The following is a 24,622-nucleotide window of genomic DNA, read 5'->3' on the forward strand; positions in this document are numbered from 1 at the left end:
ATTAGCTCCGAAATTGGCGTACTGCCACCCCTAGCGCACCACCCAATTGGCTCCAAATACCGCCAGTATTTGCACAAAACTTGTCTGTAATAAAATCACCATGAGACCGTGTCACTACCTCTCCTTTCTGCTAAATTGACGAAACCAAGAATTGACCATAAGGGAAAGGACAGGTAAGACGACTGAGGTTCCCTAATCTGACCCGTAATAAGGGAACTACATGTCAGCGGCTCCCCTGATGGAATAGAGTGCCCCAGATAACGCGACCTTCCCCGTTCTGAATTGTTGCAATCCCCAAACCGTAAAGGTAATCGAAACCTTCCCATCTTCCCAGGACGCACCCAGTTTTGTATCAGCTGCCCTAGATGAGATTTTTACTGTCCCTCACCCCCGGTTGTAAGAGATGGGTCAATTTACGACTAACGCAGGCCAGCCATTGTTCCTAGGAATAATTTGTTTGAGAGCGAACTACAGAGTTGGGAATTCGAAAAATATCACTGAACGCTTACCAACCGAACTGTGGCCTTCTGCTAAATAATGCCCTCATAACACAAAGCAAGATGATAGTCCCTCACTGCAGTTTTCTATGCCCCTAGTTGTTCTTCCCATGAGACCCCCGTCTTTTCTAATTTAGTAATCAGGCCGTGAGAGGCTGCATAGGAACCAGAATGATGTTTTACAAAGTTAAAGACTAGACCTAAGCGAAGAAGACCATTACAATGAACCTTGTTGAAAAGCGAAAATGTTTAGTTAAAAGGCAGGATGCATTGATAAGATGAAAGATGTTTAGCCTATGTTCGTCCCTCAGCGAGATACCTATTAGTACCATGTTGATAGCTCGCAACACCCTTTGTAAATATAAACCCCTAGAGAATGGTATAGCTTTGTCAGGCTTGTATTACGAAGGTGGGTCTCCATCAGATGAACTGTTGTGACTGTAATAAATAGTTGTGAAGGAAAGTCGTAGTAAATCCAGCAGGCCCACCATCGATCATTTATATGTCAGTTGTGAACCCTAATATAACGGACGTTTCTATTCTCATTTACCTGGAGCTGGGAGAGAAATAGACTTATGCGATTACCTTCCTCTGCCAATTCTCTAAAGACTGTCTTTTCGAACTCATTTAAGGGTACGACTGTCGGAGGAAAGAAGAACCGGATGTGGGAGCACGTGGCCTGACTACAGATCTTGGAACACCTGCGACGTTGGCCGAGGCGAGACCGCGACAGAAAGGAGCTGCAGGACGAGGCACTATTTCCGACAAAGTGAGAGGAAAGGGCTAACCTGATGCCCCTGCCTAATGTTCAAATGTGTGCCGAAAGGTCCCCGCTCCCTAAACTCGGTCATGAGCCCGCCAACCTGAAATTTTCCGTTCCCCTAGTCTGTTCTCGGTCTGGCCTTTGCTCCATCCCCCTTTTTCTCCGACCTACCCTATGGACTATTTTTACACTCTTCTTCCATCTGAACTTTTTGACTATCGACTCCAAAGGACACAGGGCGAAAAGGACCTTTTTGACCAGAAACGCGAGGAAAAGGTCGTGCCCTGCAACACGGGACCTAGAATAGAGCTGGACCTTTAGCTCCACCGCCGGTGCTCCACAGCGCCAACAAAGGACGACAAACAGTACTGAGAACTCATTAACTTCGAACATTGACACCCTCAATCATCGTTTTTGCTACGTCTCGTTTCTCTCCCAGCCACCATTGTATTGATTATGCTCCAACCAAAGATATATAGAGCCCGTATATAATAACCTGTATGCAATGTACTCACTGCCCGCTACAGAATCATTTTTTGTATTACGTTACTATGACTTTCCTGCTAACAAGTTTATCAAAGTTTTTCAATAGACCCGCCTCCTAAAACTAGAGATCTTAAATGTAATGTTTACGACTCCTTCACCTGGGTTCCTACGGCTTTTTCTTATGCCCACCATAATAGACTTGAATAGGAAATAGATCAGCAAGATGTCTTGAATATGTTAAAGGGAGGACTGTGGAAAATTAGTACGGTTTGGTGAACATTATCTGCGCCATCTTGCCTTTTCCCCTGATGCCACACTTTTGTCGTGCGCGCCCGCCATTTTAGGTGCCTCGATCAGGACCATCCCTTTTGCATGCCACTGGCCCCCGACATAGCCCTTCGCCCTCACCAAGCCTGCACGCTGACCAACCCCCCCCCTCGCTCGCACATGCTTTTGAGTCATAAACCCCTCTTCAGCGCAGCTCTGCCTCAAAGCCCCATCCTGTTCCCAGCGCGACCCCTCCCTTCATTCTTTTTATAGTCCCCGGCCCTTTGATACAAAACCCCCCCTTTTCCTGTGCCCGTTTGTCTTCCTTGCTCCCAGGCCAACACCTAGCTCTGCCGATACTATTCCTCGCCCCTCTCCGTACAGTAGGAAGCTTTCCTCATCAAAGGACCCCCGAGTTGATCAAAGCCCCCACCCCTCTAGATCCAATCGAACCTCCCACATTCCATGAATCGGCGGAATATCCAGCTGCGCGATAACCATCACCTGTTGTGACCGGGGTGGGGACTTCTACTGTAAAATGTGTGTGGGAACGGGCCCGAAGGGGAGATCCCGGGAATGTCTTTCCGTACATCAAAGCATTGCCATGAATATGTAAACTGTCATAAAAGCCATGAAACCTGTATATAAGGGGCCAGGCCTCAGAGGGGAGCTAGAGCACATCATGACGATACCTGCTGTCTGTTTTGTTGTGTTCTCCTCCGGAGAGAATAAAACCTTGTTTCCTGCTTTCCAGTCTCCAGCGCCTGCCTCTTCATTGATTAATAATTCGTGGGTTACAGAGGCAATACCGCCGGGCAAATATCGATTGTCCCCGACCCATAGGTTTTACAAGCGGAGAACATCAAGGGGGCTGTTAATTGGGAAACCGACTGCTGATGGTCCAAAATTTATCCTACCACACATTGATCTCCCCCCGGAAAGTGCACCATATGTGGTTGTTTTGACTGGGGTTCCTAAATTGGATTCCAATGGATCTGAATCATATACTGAGTAAAAAAATAAATCTATCCATTGGCTGAACAACAATAGACCCCTCCCCAGAAATGTGCATTGTCAAATTTCATTTTCTAGAAGAGTGGGATGGGTGGGATGTAGACCTAAAGATGTGGAGGGGGATTGTATTGTTATTAACTTTAAGGACAGAAGGGTGGTTGAACATGTATGTAGGGGATTCTCAGCAACTGCCCAAACGACAATTCACCCTAAGAACTTAAGCTATTTTCATTCCCCCCCCACCCCTATCCGTAGCCTGAACCATTAGCACTATGGTCCTAATAGGGGACGGGTAGCCCAACATGACATCCAGAGCTATGGCGAAGAAATGGGAGGTAACCAGCCTCTGTGGGGTTTCCCAGTAAGTAATAGGTTCAGTTCACTTGACCAGGTTGATTGACTGTTATTTACTAAGATAATAGGGTCTAGTGAAACCAGACGAATACCCATAATTGACTCGGAGGTAGAGGTCGGGAACCGGGTGTTAATTAATGAAAGATCAATTCTACCCAGTGAGGTAATAGATTCCTCTGAAGCTGGATCCCCTTCTCGCTCCCGCATAGACGATCTAGGTTCGCTGGATTTAGACTTACTGGAGGGTGTAGTGCCTGTGGCTAAAGATGGGAGAGGGCCGTAGTGTAGGTTTTACTATATTGTCGTGGAACATTGCGGGCCTTATGGCTAAAATGGATTTACCAAACTGGGGAGACTTCATAGATTCCGACGGGATTTGCCTCCTCCAAGAGACTTGGGCCCTAAAACCTATCCATTGGGTGGGTTTCGCGACCTATTTTGAACCAGCTGTCAAGGGGTCTAGAGGCAGACCATCGGGGGGGGGGGGGGTCTGTGTATATGGGTGGGAACCCACCTTGGATGTGTGGTAAAACGAGTTAACACTCATACCCCAGATATCATTTGTATTCTTTTGACTTTTAAAAATGTACAAAAATTGGCACTTATCAACATCTATTCACGACCAGTTTAGTACGGTGGTACCTCCCCGACCCTGGACTCCTTGGTAACCCTCTTGAAGTCTTTAATAGGTGACGTGGCTCTCTTGATTGGAGGGGACTTCAATTGCCACTACGAACCCTTTAATGGACCTATGAAACCTATCACTGCGGAAGAGGATCCAATTTGGTCAATTCCATTTCCTAATACCTATGAGGTAAAGAGGTGGACCCTATTAGTGCTCCAAATGACCTCTCTTACACTTTCTTTTTCTATAAGGGCTTGCAACGGGCGATTCCCGAGTGATAACCCTGGGCTCCCAACTTTCAAAAGATTAGGGCAGGTATCAGTAATTGATAACTTTTTAATTAGCATGGAAATTTGGCACAAAGTGGTAGACTTTAAGGTCGTGCAGCGTATGGAAAGCGATCATAATCCACTGATCAAGTTAGATTTCCAAATAAGTGATACAGATCAAGGTTTTTTTACCCCCCTCAAAGGGATCTTAGAATAGTAAACGGAGGGAGGCGTATTCGCTGGGCTACAATTACCCAATCCCCAGACACAGTGGCAAGAATGTACAATGCCATTATTCCCCTGATAGAAAAGGCAGCTATTGTTTTAGAGAACATTTCTGATAGCAGTTTTGGGAATGATCTGGGAAGAATACAATTTTGCAACTATCGTCCCATTTCGCTTCTCCCTAAACCTGCTAAGGTGTTGGAGAAAGTGGTTCAGAAACAACTGGCTCAGTACCTAGATACAAATAAGCTGCTGCATGACTCGCAGTCCGGCTTTAGAACCGGCTACAGCACCGAGACTGCGCTGTTGGAAGTGTCCGAGATAATCAGGGAATCAGTGGATAGGGGCGAGGAGGCCATGTTGGTTCTCCTCGACCTATCCGCTGCATTTGACACTGTATCCCATGGTATACTCACAGCCCGGCTACAACAGCTGGGGATTGGTGGCAATGCTTTGGCATGGATCAAATCCTTTCTGGCCAGCCGGTCCCAAAGGGTACTGCTTCACCCATTTGAATCAGAAGAAAAACCCCTCCTGTGTGGTGTGCCTCAGGGCTCCGCCTTGAGCCCTCTACTGTTTAATGTTTATCTGGCCCCGCTTGCCAGGGTAGTTGAGTCATGGGGTGTCAGCGTGGTCTCTTATGCTGATGATACGCAGCTTGTGTTTTCATTTAGAGACCACTCTGACTCCCTCTTCTCCAACTTTCGAAACTGCCTTGGCAACATTTGCTCATGGATGGCTGCCAATCATCTTGCTTTAAACACTGACAAAACTGAGGTCCTCTTTTTTAGTCGGAAATGTACTCCCCCCGCAACTTTATGGTGGCCTACCGTCCTCAATCCTCCTCCCATACCAGCGAAGTCTGCTCGTAACCTTGGTTTTGTATTTGACAACACCTTGTCCGGCAAAGCCCAGGTCAATAAAGTTACAGCGGCCTGTTTTAATAAGCTGCGTATGATTAGGAAGATTTTTCCTTTCCTCCCCCTGACTTCCCGTAAAACGGTGGTCCACGCACTTATTACGGCACATCTCGATTATGCCAATAGCCTATATGCCGGTGCCCCCCAATATCTTATAGACCGACTACAAATCATTCAGAACGCGGCAGCAAGGCTCATTGGAAACATTCCTGCCCGCAACTCGGTCAGAGCATTCCGAGACGAGCTACATTGGCTCCCCATTGCCCGTCGCATTGACTTCAAAGTTCTGGTCCTTGCTTTTCGGGCAATTAATGGAACCGGCCCGGTCTATCTGAGAAAAAGGCTCAAATTATCATCCTCAGTAAGACACCTGAGATCTAATAGCCTACGTCTGCTGAATGTCCCCAGATTCAGGCTCTCCCGAAGTGGCGGCAGAACCTTCACCGTCACAGCCGCCAAGCTCTGGAATAGCCTTCCTCTAGATCTTAGGTTCATCGAGTCTGAGCAAGTCTTCCGCCGCAAGTTAAAAACCTGGCTGTTTGCCAAACGCTAATCTTATACCTGCAGCCCTTGGTTTGCCATTCGACTGGACATGTACTTGGCTTTCTTCTCGTGTGATTACCTGTAATCTTAGCGCCGGGACACCCCCGTTGGAGGTAGCCGCGCGCTCTATAAGCTTCATAAATAAATAAATAAAATAATACACCAGGAAATAGTGGCAACCCTGGCGGATTTTTTCTACTGTACTAAGCCAACCAAATGTAAACCCCGTGGGGATAAAATCTGTTGTTTAGTAGGGGTTGTAGGGCAGCTAAGCGAACTCTCCTATTATCCCTCAAGGGGGGTGATCCTTTATGTATTAAGGCAGCAAGGGCTGATTAAATTTTTTTATTTTTATTGCAAAATCCGAATGGGAAACCAATAGATGGCAGGACAAAGTCTGCCCTTGACGAAAAAAAAACAAGGACTTTCTGGAACTTGGTTCATACAGGGAAGACAGAGGGCAAGACCTCTATAGAACCAAACATTTGTGAGGAAGCCTGGCGCTTATATTTTAAAGACATTTACACTATATTGCCAAATGAACATAGTGAGCTGCCGGCATGCCTCTTAACTGTAGACCCTACATGGTGTACACCACCTTGTACAGTGGCTGAGGTCCAGTCAGCCTTAAGCAACCTCCAAATGAACAAAGCCCCAGGATTAGACAGTAGACCTGTATAGAAGTGAGCAGGTAGTGTGGGTTCCTTATCTACAACTACTGTTTAATGCAATTTTACTGGGACTCCAAACCCCCTGCTCCTGGGCTGGGGCTGAGATCATCCCCATTTTAAACAAGCACTGGCGTTGCCAATAGGTCTCGCAGTAGGAAAGTTGGCGCTATTGGTTTTGTAAATGACATTTTATATTTATATATCGTTATTGGCATTGTCAATAACAATATATAAATATAAAATGTCATTTACAAAACTAATAGCTCCAACTTTCCAAATGCGAAACCTATTGGCAACGCCAGTGCTTGTTTTTACTTGTAATTGTAAAGCATGCTATTGGCACAGGCTGTAAATCTAAAAGATCGCGCTGCCATCGTATTAAAAGCACACACTCACTGACTCGTGAAGGAAGATTACATAGAGCTGTCCTGCCCGCAAGTGCTAACTATGATTTAAGAGTACACTGCTGGTCTTTGAAGAAGGACGGTACTCCTCTGTTTTCTTGATTCCTAACTTTCACTCTGCCCTAGTGCTGAGAGCAGCGAGAGCCCGCCTTGTAAAAGTGTCACGCACTGACCCGTGAAGATAAGCTTGCCACAGTAATGCCCTAACATAAGACAGAGACAGCCCAGCCGTGCACCAACAGGAAGCAATACAGCCTTTCCAACATATGCATGCTGTTTTGGGAAGGTATGAAAAACTTAACTGCGGCTCCAAGACGACTGGGATGTCTAAGCAACTACCCTGAAAACGCACGCATTACAAAGCGCATAAAAAATGACAAAGTCCGAGAAATGCCCTGCTATCGAAAATAAAAGCAACGTCCAACACGAAAACGCACGCATTACAAAGCGCAAGAAAAATTACAAAGTCCGAGAAATGCCCTGCTATCGAAAATAAAAGCAACGTCTAACACGAAAACGCAAGCATTCGAAAGTCCGAGAAGTTCTGAATCACATGGAACGGGAAATGCTGTGCTAACGATGTCAAAACATCGTGTGACCTGAGGGAACTCTGCTTATTACAGCCGAAGTCAGATCGGTTTTCAGACGGTGCCAGTGCACAAAGCAACAAGTGATAGCGATCACAAAACAAACTGCAGTAAAGGTCTGGGTAACAATATGAAGGACAGGAGGGGCAGAGGTAACTAGAATAGTTATTTATGGAGCGGGTAACTACAACATGGACACTAAAGATAGACAACGAGAGCTTAAGAAAGAAGGTTTAGAGGGAAGGTGGGCAGAAAGCCTGCATTCCTACTTTTAACAAGAGCGGCCGGGAAAGTGAAAGTACGGCCGGCCAGCCATGAATAATTAGGGGAGGAGAAGCCGCAGAGCGCACGCTGGGCAAAGCCCTTTGATGTGCTCTGCGGCTGTTAAAAAAAATGCAATTAGGAGGGAGGGAGGCTGATGCGCGTGCTTGTTTGGTCACGTGATTCACGTGAACTCAAACAAAACCGCAGCAAGAAGCCCTTGGTTTGACGAGGATTTTGAGCACTTGAATTCTCGCTCCGCTCAATGCGCGCATTGATAGGTCGCGAGACCTAAAAAGTTCACCCATGGATCCGGCCAACTATAGGCCAATTAGCCTCATCGATGTATCCCAAAAAATGTATGCTAGGGTACTTTTACAACGATTGCAGGAATGGATCAGCGACCATGACGACCATGATATCCTTACCCCGTTACAAGCAGGCTACAGGGCCAAAACTTCCACTATAGACCAGTTATTCACGCTCCAGTTAATTTACTGGAAGCATGTTGTGTTGGAAGGAGGGAGCCTATACTCAACCTTTGTTGACTTAAAATCAGCATTCGATATGGTGGACCGCAGCCAGTAGTGGAGCATTTTGCTGGCTATGGGGGTCCCACCATACCTTTGCTTTCAGCTTAAACGACTTCACGAAGGTACCTTTGCTAGAGTCAGGTATGGCAGAAACGGACAATTAACAGCTCCGTTTCCTGTTGAGAATGGGGTGAGGCAGGGCTGCGTGTTGGCCCCGACCCTCTTCTCCCTCTTCTTAAATGGGCTGATAGATGATCTACTTGCCATTAAGGAAATAGACTCCCCGAAATTGGCCCATAATAGGTTCCCCGCATTGATGTTTGCGGATGATACCCTGCTGCTGTCTAAGTCAGCTATGGGTATCAGGGATGTGGAATTCCTATAGGCCGACTCCCAGGACATATTGTTTGGGGTCAAGGGCAACAAGTTTTCATGTGTATTTTGTCCTTGGGACAAGTAGGCCCAAACAAACCCCTACAGCACAAACCCATTGGCTGCCAGTTTGCGGTACCATATTGTGGAGCAGTGAAGGGCACTGTCTGCAGTTAAGGTAATATTTTTGCCCATGTGTTAATGCTGTTCAGACTTCTATTTATGGTTCATTAATTGAGAAGCTTTATTATTAGGGTGAACGTTTTAAGTAAAATTTGTAACCTCTGACTGCACCGACAGTGGTTCCAGTATAAAAATGTGTAAACACCCACACACAGCCACCCACCCACACACACAGCCACCCACACACACACAGCCACCCACACACACACACAGCCACCCACCCACACACACAGCCACCCACCCACACACACAGCCACCCACACACACACAGCCACCCACACACACACAGCCACCCACACACACACACAGCCACCCACACACACACACAGCCACCCACACACACACAGAGCCACCCACACACACACAGCCACCCACACACACACACAGCCACCCACACACACACACAGCCACAGCCACACACACACACACAGCCACACACACACACACACAGCCACACACACAGCCACCCACCCACACACACAGCCACCCACCCACACACACAGCCACCCACCCACACACAGCCACCCACCCACACACAGCCACAGCCACACACAGCCACACACACAGCCACACACAGCCACACACACAGCCACACACACAGCCACACACAGCCACACACACAGCCACACACACAGCCACACACACAGCCACACACACAGCCACCCACACAGCCACCCACACAGCCACCCACACAGCCACCCACACAGCCACCCACACAGCCACCCACAGCCAGCCACACACACCCACAGCCAGCCACACACACACACAGCCAGCCACACACACACAGCCAGCCACACACACACACAGCCACCCACACACACACAGCCACCCACACACACACACACACAGCCAGCCACACACACACACGCAGCCACACAGCCACCCACACACACACACACACACACACACAGCCACCCACACACACACACACACAGCCACCCACACACACACACACACACAGCCACACACACACACAGCCACCCACACACAGCCACCCACACACACACACAGCCACACACACACACACACACAGCCACCCACACACACACAGCCACACACACACACACACACACACACACAGCCACCCCCACACACACACAGCCACACACACAGCCACCCACACACACACCCACACACAGCCACCCACACACAGCCACCCACACACACACAGCCACCCACACACAGACACACACACACAAACATACACACACACAGCCACACACACACACACACACACACAGCCACACACACACAGCCACACACACACACAGCCAGCCACACACAGCCACACACAGCCACAGCCAGCCACACACACACACAGCCAGCCACACACACACAGCCACCCACACACAGCCACCCACACACAGGGAACAGAGACCAGAAACAACGCTCACAACGAGGTAACAGGGGCCAGGAAAGCAAGCACAACGAGGAGGCAGGAAAGCGAGCACAACAACGAGGGGGCCGGAGAGCAAGCACAACAACGAGGGGGCCGGAGAGCAAGCACAACAACGAGGGGGCCGGAGAGCAAGCACAACAACGAGGGGGCCGGAGAGCAAGCACAACAACGAGGGGGCCGGAGAGCAAGCACAACAACGAGGGGGCCGGAGAGCAAGCACAACAACGAGGGGGCCGGAGAGCAAGCACAACAACGAGGGGGCCGGAGAGCAAGCACAACAACGAGGGGGCCGGAGAGCAAGCACAACAACGAGGGGGCCGGAGAGCAAGCACAACAACGAGGGGGCCGGAGAGCAAGCACAACAACGAGGGGGCCAGAGAGCAAGCACAACAACGAGGGGGCCGGAGAGCAAGCACAACAACGAGGGGGCCGGAGAGCAAGCACAACAACGAGGGGGCCGGAGAGCAAGCACAACAACGAGGGGGCCGGAGAGCAAGCACAACAACGAGGGGGCCGGAGAGCAAGCACAACAACGAGGGGGCCGGAGAGCAAGCACAACAACGAGGGGGCCGGAGAGCAAGCACAACAACGAGGGGGCCGGAGAGCAAGCACAACAACGAGGGGGCCGGAGAGCAAGCACAACAACGAGGGGGCCGGAGAGCAAGCACAACAACGAGGGGGCCGGAGAGCAAGCACAACAACGAGGGGGCCGGAGAGCAAGCACAACAACGAGGGGGCCGGAGAGCAAGCACAACAACGAGGGGGCCGGAGAGCAAGCACAACAACGAGGGACAGCAAGCACACCAACGAGGGAGAGCAAGCACAACGAGGGAGAGCAAGCACAACACACCCCTCAATCAGAAAAAGACTGGGCTTAAATGGAAAGAATGACGTCACTGAGACCTCTTCTCCAATGGCTGGCTGCCGTTTAGGAGGCCAGCCAATGGAGAAGAGGGGCGCATATTTGTGTGTTGCACGAGCTTTGACATCCCCATAACACTAAACAAAATGTGGTCATTATGAGAAGCATTTGTTCTAGAGTAAGACAATATTAAGAAGATACCCAGAGGACCAGAAGCAGAGAGGACCCCAAAACAATAAAAGATACCACCCAGCTGCCATCAAGAAACCCCAACATGGTTCTTGACCCATGAGCACAAGATTTATCGGACTCTAAAGGCAGCATGTGTCAGGTCGCAAGTAAGTAGTGAGATAGGTGCGTGGTGGGTTCGACAGCTACACCAGAGCGCTGCACTAGTCAGGAAGAAAATCTATCTTTAAAAAATTATATGGTAGAAGCACACTACTGTCATACGAGTCATGACACCGGTTTAGAGCCTAAAGTTGTGTGTGGGGATACACGTGCCATTATATAAACCTCGTCAACGCCGCCATCCATCACATGCTCACGGAAAGAATGGAAGCAGGCAGATATCCCACGTCGCCCATCTTTTACAAAGTCGATGCTAGAAACACGAATTTGGCCTTATATGTCCTTGAAGCTACTCTTTACATAGCGTTGTTCTTACAGACCCCTATAAGTAGACTGGCAAATTGCCATGGTTTAGTCCTCTTGAGCCCCAAGGACTCTTATTTGGCATTGCCTCAAATGGCACCCATCAGTGCATTTGAAATGGAATAGTGACCAATGCTACACAGACGGCATAGTCTGCTTTCTGTACTTTAAATTCTCTTTTCCATAGGATCACATGCGCTAGCAATACTCTGAATGTCCTCCACAGAGGCCAACACGGGTTTGACATGTTTCCTTGCTCTAATCTAGTCTAACCCATTTGCACTTTGCATTCCCATTAACACAAGTCCACCTGTACATGCCGTGTCCCAGTCCTCACTGGCACGCCAGCATTTGGCATGCTAAAGTCATCAACCTTTAAACTGCACTTGACCAGCCCCCAGGACCCATGGGGCCAACTGGGCTACTTGTCATCCACACTGCACAGGCCCACCAAGATCCCACGGGCCCATATTTACTTGGTATACTCAAGGCCCAGATGCACCTACAAATAATTGTGCATTTAGTACGAGCAACGGAACCAGATGTTCAAGGGAGACACTTGACCAGATTCGGGCCCATCGAGCACGGACAGCATCCCCTCTGTGCAAGTTGGTCTCCATACCCCTTGCATTATTAGCCCTTGGCAGACCCTCGCCCACAACCTCCACTCTCCCGAGTACTCACCAGGAGTAGTTCTGCTCTGCCATGTCGGCTGCCATGAGTGCTGCCCCTCCGTGGGCCGCGGCTCGCTGGCAGAGCACGGATGAGACTCACTCAAACTCCGCTCTGCTCCACTTCAGTCCGGGGCCATGCTGTCCAGGATCTGCGGGAGACCAGCGGGTAGGACAGTGGGGGACCGCGATTGGGTAGCTCGCCTTTGGCTCTCCCTAACCGAGGCCGCGCGTTGTTTCTCCTCTGTGAGCGCGAGATTCACCTGTGCACCTCAAACTGCACACGTTGGCGGGTCCATGTCTGCGCGCGGGTGCTATCTTGGAAACGGGCAAATAGGCTTTGGTTGTCTCGTTCTCTCAAACCTTTGACGAAACATTACTAAACGATTCATAAAGGGGGGTGGTGATGGACAGAGTATCTGAATTAAGCAGAACACTCCTACCCAGTCAAAAGATCAGGGGCTTGATCCATCACCGTTTTTTAGCTCACTGCACCATCCCAGTTCAGAACCTGGCTACATGCAAATTAGTCTGTCCCTGGCCCAGTGCATCATGGGAACATGGCAGACCAAACTACCAAGCCAATTCTTTACTGGAAAGGAAACAAGCTTCCGGGGACCGGTTTCTGGCATTACAGCCGTCTGTGATGCACTGGGCCAGGGACAGACTAATTTGCATATAGCCAGGTTCTGAACTGGGATGGTGCAGTGAGCTAAAAAACGGTGATAGATCAAGCCCTGATCTGTTGACTGGGTAGGAGTGTTCTGATTAACTCAGATACTCTGTCCATCACCACCCCCTTTTTGTAATTATTTTGGCCACCATGAGTGTGGAAGGGTATGCTCAGACATGAGTCCCTTGCTCATTGCACCATCAGGATTCAAGCAAGCCGGGCCGAAGACGGCTGTAATGCCAGAAACCGGTCCCCGGAAGCTTGTTTCCTTTCCAGTGAAGAATTGGCTTGGTAGTTTGGTCTGCCCTGTTCCCATGATGCACTGGGCCAGGGACAGACTAATTTGCATATAGCCAAGTTCTGAACTGGGATGGTGCAGTGAGCTAAAAAACGGTGATGGATCAATCCCTGATCTGTTGACTGGGTAGGAGTGTTCTGATTAACTCAGATACTCTGTCCATCACCACCCCCTTTTTGTAATTCGAAACATTACTAAAGGCAGTGACGTCTTACATGCGCGCGCCCGGTCTTCTCACAGAAGTGTTCGGCCGCGCGCAATATTCGTTTGGTTCCGAACGTTCTCACGACTTTTATTTTGTTGTGTAATTTCACATCCAAACAAAGGAACTGGTATAAACCTCAGTGTGGAGGCGGGTATGTGGAGGTTTGTCTGCAGCATATACGAGCAAAACTAGTAACAGAGTAAACAAGCCCCGTCCTTTTCAGACTGGGGGGCGTGTTTTTTGTTGAGTTACGGATGACGTCACGGCGAGAAAGAACACAAAAAACACGCCCTCCAATCCGAAAAAGACGGGGCTTAAACGGAGTGACGCCCCTCTCCTCCAATGGCTGGCCTCCGATTAGGAAGCCAGCCAATGGAAAAGAGGGGCGGGTTCAAGCCTCCATACCTAAAAACCTGAAATCTCTCGAGCGAGACTGCGCAAGCGCAGCCTTCGCTAGCCGAGATCTAATAAACCAAATATATGGTTGTTGAACGCTAAATCCACGAATTGCCCGCATCCGATGTTGGAGGCTGGTGCACTGGAAAGGGTTCCCATTTTTTATTATCTGGGTCTTACATTGACTGAAAAAAATGGGGTGGGGCCCCCAGATGGATAAGGCTAACTTAAAACTTACCCAGGCAGTTGGGGCAATTTTAAAAGTCCAAAAGACTTGTGTTTTAAAAAATATAAGTCCGCCATTGGAAATATATAGGGTCCAAGCTAGGTCAGCCTCTCTTTATGGGGCGGAACTGTGGGGGCACAAGTCCCATAATGCCCTGCCAATAACGGAAAATAATTCTCAGACAAATTCTGACCCTGCCAAAAAATACATCGCTTGTTCTGCTAAGGATGGATCTAAACATTGCTCTGTTGCGGACCTTATTTCAATACGACCGCTGCTATATTGGCGGCAGCTGTGGAGTACTCCCGAGCTGGTTAGCTACAGGGAAGAATTAAAAGTGGTGTTGACTGCATTAGGGGCGGGTAGCATACCTTGGCTTTCTTATGTAAAGCTCTCTTTTAGGACAATTGGCATGGAAAACCTATGGACAGACCCTGAAGTATTCTGCCCAGGCATCTCCAAGAAAACTTTGGCAAATGCTCTGAAAGAGCACAAATTAACATAAATGTTCCAGTCAGCAAACCCAACGAGCCTAACGTATAGATTTCTTGATTTTAAGAGCCATTATGAATTTGAGCGGGCCCTGGATTTCTTGCATCCAATCTTAGCAAAGAAGTTGTTCCTTCAGTTCAGATTTGGAACCCTTCCGCTATATTCAACCACTAAGAAGTGGGCAGGGGTTTCCTCTTGCCTGTGTCCCGGGTGCCACGCAGAGGAAGAAACGTGAATTCATGTTATGCTCTTCTGTGTGGCATACAAACAACCTAGGCGCAAATGGATTGTCCAACTTTGCAGGAACCTGGGCATCAGGAATTATTTAGACTACTTTAGGATTCTAAAGACTGATACTGACCGGGTTTATGTGGTCGCAGTATCAAAGTTTTTGTTTTCTATGTGGTTAATTCGTAGAAACCTGCTAAAATTGGAACAGTCTAAAAGCAATGAATAGTACCCCCCTTTCGATATACCGAGCATCTTGATCAACTTTTGGAGCTTTTTTACGGGGTGGTTGTGGAGGGAGATTGGGCGGCATTCACCTAGGGTCTGGAGTGATGCGGGCGGCTCTCTCGAGTTTTTAGAGTTTTATGAACTTGTATTGTTAATTTATATTTTTATAATGCTTTTTATAATGATGATAAACCATAATGACGATTGTATAACAATGGTATTAACTTATTTTGCCTAAACACCTATGTACAGTATGAATTCTTTGATTTTACCTTGGATCTGTACCAATAATAGTCTTATTTCGAATGTGCTTTTATGGCTATATCCAGCCGCAATAAAGTTTTTGGAATTGAATTGAATTATATTTAAAAACCTTCTGAACAGATTTACACCTACACAATGAAAGCACACTTTGAGTAAAGAATTACTTTCATACCACGTAAATCCATTCAGCGTGTCTTTGGCTGCAAGCCAAGCAAACATGGACTAAAATGGAAAAATGCACCTCCCCGCCCCTCAAATTTCCCCCCGTACGCATCGTCACAAAATTGGCATGTTGTTGCTAAGCTGATTATGCCCAATGGCAGACAATTTTTGGGCAATATAGCCAGGAAGTAAAAACTTATAGGCAAATGAAAGAATGCCTTTTCAAAGGAAAGTGTGCCTGAACACACAAGGTAATGTTTTTCATTAATTTTTTGTGGCAGGCCATTGCTTCCTTTGTTTTTATCAACATAGGTCTATCACCTTTAAATCGGCCGCATTTCTACTTTTTATTATTTTCACACTTAATCTCTACTGCATATATCTAAAAAAAAAAATGTGCAAGCTTTCCAAAGCTATACCTGCCTGGTGACTTGGCTAATGCTCTTTTAGCAGAGCACTCCGCCCCAGGGGGTGACCTCACATCCTACAATTTTAACAAATTAATTGAACAGAGGAATGTAGAAAGAGTAATTTGCTGTGGATCACCCAATTTAATAATAAGCAGATATTAGAAATGGATGCAAGAGATGGTGGGTGGCCCTTCCTCGCAAACTATGGCATGGAGCTTTTCTACAGGGATCCATTAAATCTGAGGCCTGCAAAGTGCACACATCTATTCATATCAGGAAGCGAGAGAGAGCATAATTTCATACCCGATCTGTAGAAAACCAGAATTGCAGAGACGGCCACTGTAGGCTTCCCCGTTGAGACCCCCTTCAATCGTCGATAAAACAATGATTCCAGGCCTGGACCATTGTAATAAACGTTATAGTGCAGACTATTTTCAGTCATTTGATTCTGCAGGGTATCTCAGTAAAGAAACCTTTGTGTGCTGGTTGTAGGTTATCGCAACAGAAGTGAATCTGCAGGGTTATTTGCCTTACAATCTACCACTAAAGTGAGATCTGAGGCTAATGTTGTGGGTGCAGCGAACCAATCAGCATCCTCGTGCCTCAGTGCACGAGCCATCTGTGTATTAGGTCAAGCCTGGGCAGCGCATGAGGCATGCTGTATTGCGGTATGGCATACAAGCGCCGCCCATTTACCACCCATCTTTTTAATTGGCTCCTGTTATTGACCTTGCTAAATTGTTGCTTTTCATTTGTGAATAGGCTTGTTAGTCCCTCCATGGCAACGCCTTGTCTATATTTGTAACCTCCCGTAATGACTGGACATTTTACTTGTCTTGTTACACGGTCTGCTTTATAAGTCGGTGAGCACTATTTTGTTAAATGAATAATGGGGACAATGGCGGCTTCTTGTATTTGCAGCGTGCCCACACATCACTCGCGGGACAATAGAGGCCGCTTCTTGTATGGAGTGCTATGGCGCACTTTAACTTTTAAAATTGGCTGCTTCTTGTTTTTGAAACTTTTAAGCTGAGCGCGGCACCCGCTTCAGGGATACCACGTTAAAAAATAAACACACACACACCTTAATGCTCAGCGCACCCACTTCAGGGAACCGCGCTCTCTGAAATGGCATGCAATAGGTCTCTTGCATTCTCCAAACGTTGACCTATTGGTATTTTAAACGACAATGCCTTTTATTATGGCAGGCTTTTTAAACACACAACTAAAAAGGCAGTGTCATTTACAATTGCGAGACGTACTGAATTGCAAAGGCTTGTTTCCTTGCACCGGTGTCTTACCAAATATCTAACCAATAAGACTGCAGGGGCAGCACCTTTCTACTTTCTTTCCCCAGCAGATAACTTTACATGAAAGTCCACGATAGACGCAGCAAACGGTCACTTGCCAGCCATTCGCCGTCCTAGGCGCAAGCAGAGCTGTGGGAGAGCAAAGGTTTGAACGAGACCGCGAGAACGTTACCCCCCCTCCCCCTCCCCCCCACGTTACCCCAAGGGACCCAACAGTGTGCTAGCACGCTACAAACACACAGATGGTGCTAGCCTGACCCCTGGCTGCTGAGTGTTTGTTCTGGCTATGTCAGTGTCTCAGCGTGGTTTGTACACGTAGGCTGAAATCAGAGAAAATGCTCTGCCTACGCGCAGAGTACTCGCAGCTGTTTGAGCCCAGTGCCAAGGTGTGTAGTAGTATCCCTGCAAAGTAAGGTAGAAATCGGCACGTGCGTGATATCACCCAAAATGTGTCCCGTTCGGTTTCAGAAATGCGCACGCGAAAATTTGACGGGAAGAGAGAGAGCGTCCTCAGAAAAGGGCAGCAGCAGGTGCCGCCGAGCCGGGAAACAGACGCTCAGCCCTGGAAAGCGCCAAGTCACCATGACTCAGAATGAAGGATGAGTGGCTCTGGCGTGCATCCCCGCCGCAGCCCAGCTCCCGGTTATTTTTAAACTGCCTTTTTAAAGTAACCTTTAGACACGTGCGCGCGTGCGCAGGGGCAGCTCCAAGAGCGCCCGGCGAACGGAGGGGCAATCTGAGGAGGGGGGGGGGGACATTGGCTCTAACAAAATACCCAAATCAAACGGTAATGTTTTCGTGACAGCAATGCTCCGAAGTCAATTACTAGTAGAGAAATTCCTGAAACTGGAGACTGAGCCTTTGCCAGGGAAGCCGTTCTTTCTCCACGTGTAGGCTGAGAACCGTCCGCGCCATGAAGCAGAGGCCTCGAAACAAATGAGAAATTTTGCACGGTTCATTTACATCGGGTTATGAAAGTCTTGGGCTAATTAACCGGGAAAATAATAAAACAATAATAAAACAAGGGAGACGCAACAAAAACGACGATAACACATAGGGTAATAGAAAATAGAAAGGGAAATAAAACAAAAGTATATATATATATATATATATATATATATATATATATATATATACACACACACATATATACACATACATGTATACACATACATATATAAATACACACACTTGTTTTATTTCCCTTTCTATTAACGGTAAAACAGTAAATTAAACAACGCTAAGACAGGATAATAGAAAGGGAAATAAAACAAAAGTATATATATATATATATATATATATATATATATATATATATATATATATATATATATATATATATATATATACACATATACACACATACATATATACACACATACATATATACACACATATATACACACATATATATACACACACATATATATACACACATATATATATACACACATATATACACACATATATATACACACATATATACACATATATATATACACATACATATATACACATACAAATAATAGCACGAGGTGCCACAGTAAATTAATTCAATGTAATAAAATACCTAAACAAAAAACCGAGCTAATATCTAGAACCCCCCCCCCACCCCCCAAAAAATAAATACCGCTCCAACAATAATTACACAACAATGAATCAACCAAAATTAAACCCATGGAATCCACAAAGGAGAAGTGGAGGATACTGTGGTCTAGAGCATGGATTGCTGATTCTTGGCAAAGTCATCTGGAGCCTGGTGGGATGAAGATGAAACCTACTCAAATTGTGAACGTTCAAGGTGAGGGTGCAGGCAGCTGTAGGTCAGGATAAGGGGGCCAGGCAGGGCTAGACTTTGAACTTGGGGCCACAAGAAGGCAACACAGAAGAGGTAGGGGTCTTAAACAATCCTGGTTGCAAACTTTAATTAATGCTGTACGAGTCTTGCAATAGTGAGGTGATTGACTTACGAGAAGTGGCAAGAGGCACCAGGAAAGAGCGTCTAACCTAAGGCAGCATCATTTTGTGAATTCTGACGTTGCAATTAAGCTAGCAAGGTATAGGCTCTGACTGGCTGCTCTCCTTTCTTCCAAGAAAGGAGGTTTACTCTAGAAATCTAATAGCACGGCACTCTAATACCTATGCCACCTACCCCATCTTCCAGAAGAAACAAGGGAAAGCCTGGAGATGCCACGGCAGAATGAAGTCTTACATCTCTAGGTGACGTTGCATGTGCAGAATTAAACTGATTTCCGGTCCTGCTCAATCATCTGTATTCAACATTTACATTAGACCATGCTTTCATATTATCCGAAAGGGCCAAGTATGGCATGTTACACATCACTTACCTATGACTGCCCCACCCCTGAAAAAACCCACAGCTGTATTTTAATTCAAATGTTTCCTGGTGCAAGAATGCCTCAAGGTGTTTGCTTCTTCCGTTTTTGTTCTTCAGAATCCATTGCACACGTGATGTTTAGAAATATCAAAGCACTGCTTCTGCTTAGCAACAGCATGTAACATGTCTAACCATAGGTGCGTGTTAGTATATTGTTTATATGGAAAATAACAGGCTTTGAGCTTTTTTTAAATATATTTTTTGATTGTGTATGACTGGGAAGTGCTTGCAGTAGGAATGAGATCATGTGACCCAGCGTCACACGGACGTACCCGAGCCGCCATAAATACACCGTTCAGACTGGTTCGATCTATTCTAGTTCACTGAAAAGGACCCAGGAGTGTTGGTGAGGGGGACTAGAAGCAGGGGGGCGGAACAGGCCGGTCCTTGTTTAGAGTCCCCGAAAAGACGTTCATTCAAGAGACAGTGTTCCCTTATAGAGATTGACTTTAAAGCGCTACCAAGAGGGCCTCTCAGGTTAGACTCGGCTACTGGAATTATATCCGCGCCGAATAAGCCATCCCCTTGAAGTAGTCAATTAATAATAGTGATGAGGCCACGGTTAACTAGGCCTCCAAGTGAGTTCACAGATTTCAAATAGGTGGCATTGCTTTGAGGAGCTCCCTTACTGCTGACTGGTTGCAGGTAGGATGGGCTTATGGTGTCTGAGCACGCTCAACTAAAATAAAGGGTGTCCGAGTACCAGAAACATGTGGGGTGGAGGATAAAAGTACCCACAAAATCCTTAAGTGTGATGTAGGGTTGACTCACTTAATGGCGAGCTGTACTGCAGTTCACCACAAGGAAATGTGAGATAATTTGCCACCAACATCCCCAGACAGCAGTTTACTTGAAAGTAATCTGGACAAAGAAGGATTTTATAGGGGACCCCCAGATCTACTGATCAGTGCGTGGCATCTGAAGGTTGATGCACACAAACCCACATTGTCTTTGAGAGGTGTAATAGGTTGGAAATTAATAGACACACACCAGGACCAAGCCCTGGCATAGATTAACCTCACTGCAATAATGCGAGGGGGAAGTTGTACCACTGGAGTAGTCAGACCCAACCATGGTACTGGGGCCCTAGTTCCATTGGAAGAAAAGAAAAATTTAGTATGGAGATACCAATAATCATTCAGGCTTGATATGCCCAATATCACATGGAGACATGGAATTTGGTTAATTTTTTTTCAAGATAATCTCCCACAGAGACAAAAGAGCAAAGGAGTCAAATACCGGTGCTAGTACACTTTACAGTGGCCTCATGGAGGTCAAAGGTTGCAGCAGGGTGCATCCAATATGTACTCAAAGCACCTACATTTCATTTTTCCTTAACCAACTACCTTGTCCCGGGTTGGCACGGCGTGCAGGAAGGTCATGTCTCAGGTTAAAAACAAAGATCAAAGGTTTGCAGCTAAGCCGATGGGACCCCCCGGTCTCCGAATCACATCTTATGTGCAAGTTTAATCAAAGAATGGAATAGTGTATCCTCAAACATGTGCCAACACTTCTGTGGGCAAATGCACCAGTGTTAGAATGGTTCAAGATACATCGGGATTGAGTTTGCCTGTTCGCGGTTCAAATGTACATGAACCCAAAGTTGAGCAACTTTAAAATGAAAGAAACTTGACCTAAAAAGATTTGGATCACCAGAAGGAAGTATTCTTAATAAAAGGTACACACAGTAAATGTTTGCTCACTATTAAGTTACAGTGACATGTAGAAGCCACTTCAAGCTTGTCAAGACATCAGGCTGCTTATCCCCACTCGATTGTAAAGTATAAACTCCTCTATTCTTAAATGTACACAGTGCCAACAACAATGTCTAGTGAATATATGAACATGAGTACCCTTCTAGTCCCTGACTCCGTAGAATGATGTAAATCGGTTTGGGGTGTCTGGGTGTCAATAATAAAGTTCATCATGCAGTGCCTGCAGTTAACGGTTGCAACCTGAAGAATAAAGTAGCGCACTATGTGTACAAAGCGATACAAAAGGGGATGATGGACGGAGCGTTTGAGCAAATCAAACACTCACCCCCAGTCAACTGATCTGGGTTTAATCCATCACCATTCTTTAGCCCACTCAGCCACCCCATTTCAGACATGGCTATATGCAAATCAGTCTGACCCTGTGCCTCATGGGAACAGTCCAGCCCGAACTGCCAAGCCATGTCTTCCATGGACCGGAAACAAGCATCCTGGGACCGGTTTCGGATTCATAATCCTCATCAGCCAGGCTATCTTGAATCCAGTGGCCAAGTGAGCAAGGGACTCACGTCTGAGCATACCCTGCCACACTTAGGGCCTCCTGCAGTCTGGTCCGCTGACTGCTGCTCCGCTCCGTGCTGACAGTTGGTTCGTGTCTGGCTGTTTTGTACTGTGCTGGTAATCCGTTTTTGTACCCCTTCTTCTTTTGTACCCCTTGCTCCCTGCTGATTGTCCCCTTGTACCCCTTCTTCTTTTTGTACCCCTCGCTCTCTGTGACCGTTTCCCCCCCCCCTGGCCCCCCTTGCATTCTGTTTCCTTCCCACCACTCGCGCCCCCGCAGCCCCGCCCTCACTTCCCATTGGCCTCCCCGCTCCCGTCTCCCAGCCGCTCCTCCCTCCCTCTCCCAATCATATGGAGGCCGCGCAGCGGGCGCGCCGCTGGCTCACCGAAGGCGCGCCAAAGGCAAGCCCGTCTGCGCCCGTCCACGCCTGGACCACGCCCAGCGTCAGGAACCCTGGTCCTCAACGATGCCAGCCCACCCGACAGACCTACGACGCCGCCACCCTCCACGCACTCAACGCCAGCCGGAACCCCGCCTGCTACTGAGCCACCCCGAAACGCACCCACGGACCCTTCACCTGCCAAGCCTGCCAATTCACCTGCCTCCGAACCTGCACCGCACCCGCCAAGCCGAGCACCAGCGACAACCACCTCAAGTGCATCCTGCTCAACACCCGCTCCATCCACAGGCACGCAGTTGAACTCTGGAACCTCCTCGATACAACATCACCAGATGTCGCCTTCCTCACAGAAACCTGGATCAACGCCTCCTCAGCCCCCGACATCGCCATAGCCATCCCGGATGGCTACAAGATCACCCGGAGTGACCGCGTCAACCAAACTGGAGGAGGCATCGCCATCGTCCACAGAAATACCATCCGCATCACGGCCAACTCCGACAACACCCTCACCGCCGCTGAGCACCTTCACTTCCAGATACACACCGACCCCAAGACCACCCTCAGAGGCACCCACATCTACAGACCGCCGGGATCACGCACACAATTCAGCGAAGCCATCGCAGACTTTATCAGTCCACACGCCCTCACCTCAGACTACATCCTCCTAGGGGACCTCAACTTCCACCTAGAGAACAACAAGGACTGCAACACCGCCGCCCTGCTGGACAACCTCGCCAACCTCGGACTCAAGCAACTGGTGAACACCCCCACCCACTACGCCGGCCACACGCTTGACCCCGTCTTCTCCAGCAAGCACATCTCCTTCAGCCACTCTTCCGGACTACACTGGACAGATCACAGCAGCGTCCACTTCAACTTCAGGAGAACCACGACCCACCCGCAGCATGCCCCCGGCAGAAACTGGAACAAGATCACCGCTGACCAGCTCACCACCGCCCTCAGCCAGAACCCACCCACCAACACGACGGACCCCAGCGAAGCAGCCCGCAACCTCACACAGTGGCTCACCACCTGCGCGGACGACCTCGCACTACTGAAGAACCCTCCCAGCAGATCCGGCAGCAGGAAAGCCTTGTGGTTCACTAACGACCTTAAAAACTCCAAGAAAACCTGCCGCACCCTCGAGAAAGCCTGGCGCCACGACCAGACAACAGAAAACAGGACAGCCCTCAAGAACGCCACCCGCAAACACCACCAGCTGATCCGCACCACCAAAAGGATAACATTCAAAGAACGACTGGACAACAACACCCACAACAGCAAGGAACTCTTCAGCATCGTTAAAGAGCTCTCCAACCCCAGCGCCTGCAACAACGGTATCACACCCTCGCAAGACCTCTGCGACTCACTCGCTTCGTTCTTCCACCGCAAGATCGCCGACATACACAACAGCTTCGGCGCACAGACCACGCACCCAACCACCGAACCAACGCCCCCCACCACCCGCCTGATGAACACCATCCCCTCCGGCTCCCCAACCGACCCCTGCCCACACCACATCTTCAACAAAGCCGACTCCATCGCACCCCAGCTCCGGAACATCATCAACAGCTCCTTCGCATCCGCCACCTTCCCGGAGATTTGGAAACATGCAGAGCTGAGCGCCCTCCTGAAGAAACCCACCGCGGACCCCACGGACCTCAAGAACTACCACCCCATCGCGCTCCTCCCCTTTCCAGCCAAAGTCATTGAGAAGACCGTCAACAGGCAACTCTCCGCCTTCCTCGAGACCAACGGATCCCTCGACCCATCACAGTCCGGTTTCCGACTAAACCACAGCACCGAGACTGCTCTCATCGCAGCTACCGACAACATCAGATCCCTGCTCGACAACGGGGAAACTGCTGCCCTCATCCTCCTAGACCTCTCAGCAGCCTTTGACACCGTACTCAGCAGCCTTCGACACCGTATGCCACCGCACCCTGACCCAGCGCCTCAGCAACACCGGAATCCAAGGAGCAGCCCTGGAGTGGATCATCTCATTCCTCGCCGGAAAAACGCATAGAGTCCGCCTCCCCCCGTTCCGATCCACGGCCATCGAAGTCATCTGCGGCGTCCCGCAAGGATCCTCACTCAG

The 24,622-nt window shown here is 48.3% G+C and overlaps 1 protein-coding gene across 8 annotated transcripts in view; it reads right to left on the minus strand.

Annotated features, from left to right (window-relative positions):
- RC3H1 (ring finger and CCCH-type domains 1) overlaps positions 1 to 24,622 on the minus strand; it is an 885,277-nt gene that overhangs the window by 832,147 nt on the left and 28,508 nt on the right. The gene's annotated exons all lie outside the window — the stretch shown is intronic.

The sequence above is a fragment of the Lissotriton helveticus genome, chromosome 1_1 (assembly GCF_964261635.1).
Source record: "Lissotriton helveticus chromosome 1_1, aLisHel1.1, whole genome shotgun sequence".
NCBI classification, from domain to species: domain Eukaryota; kingdom Metazoa; phylum Chordata; class Amphibia; order Caudata; family Salamandridae; genus Lissotriton; species Lissotriton helveticus.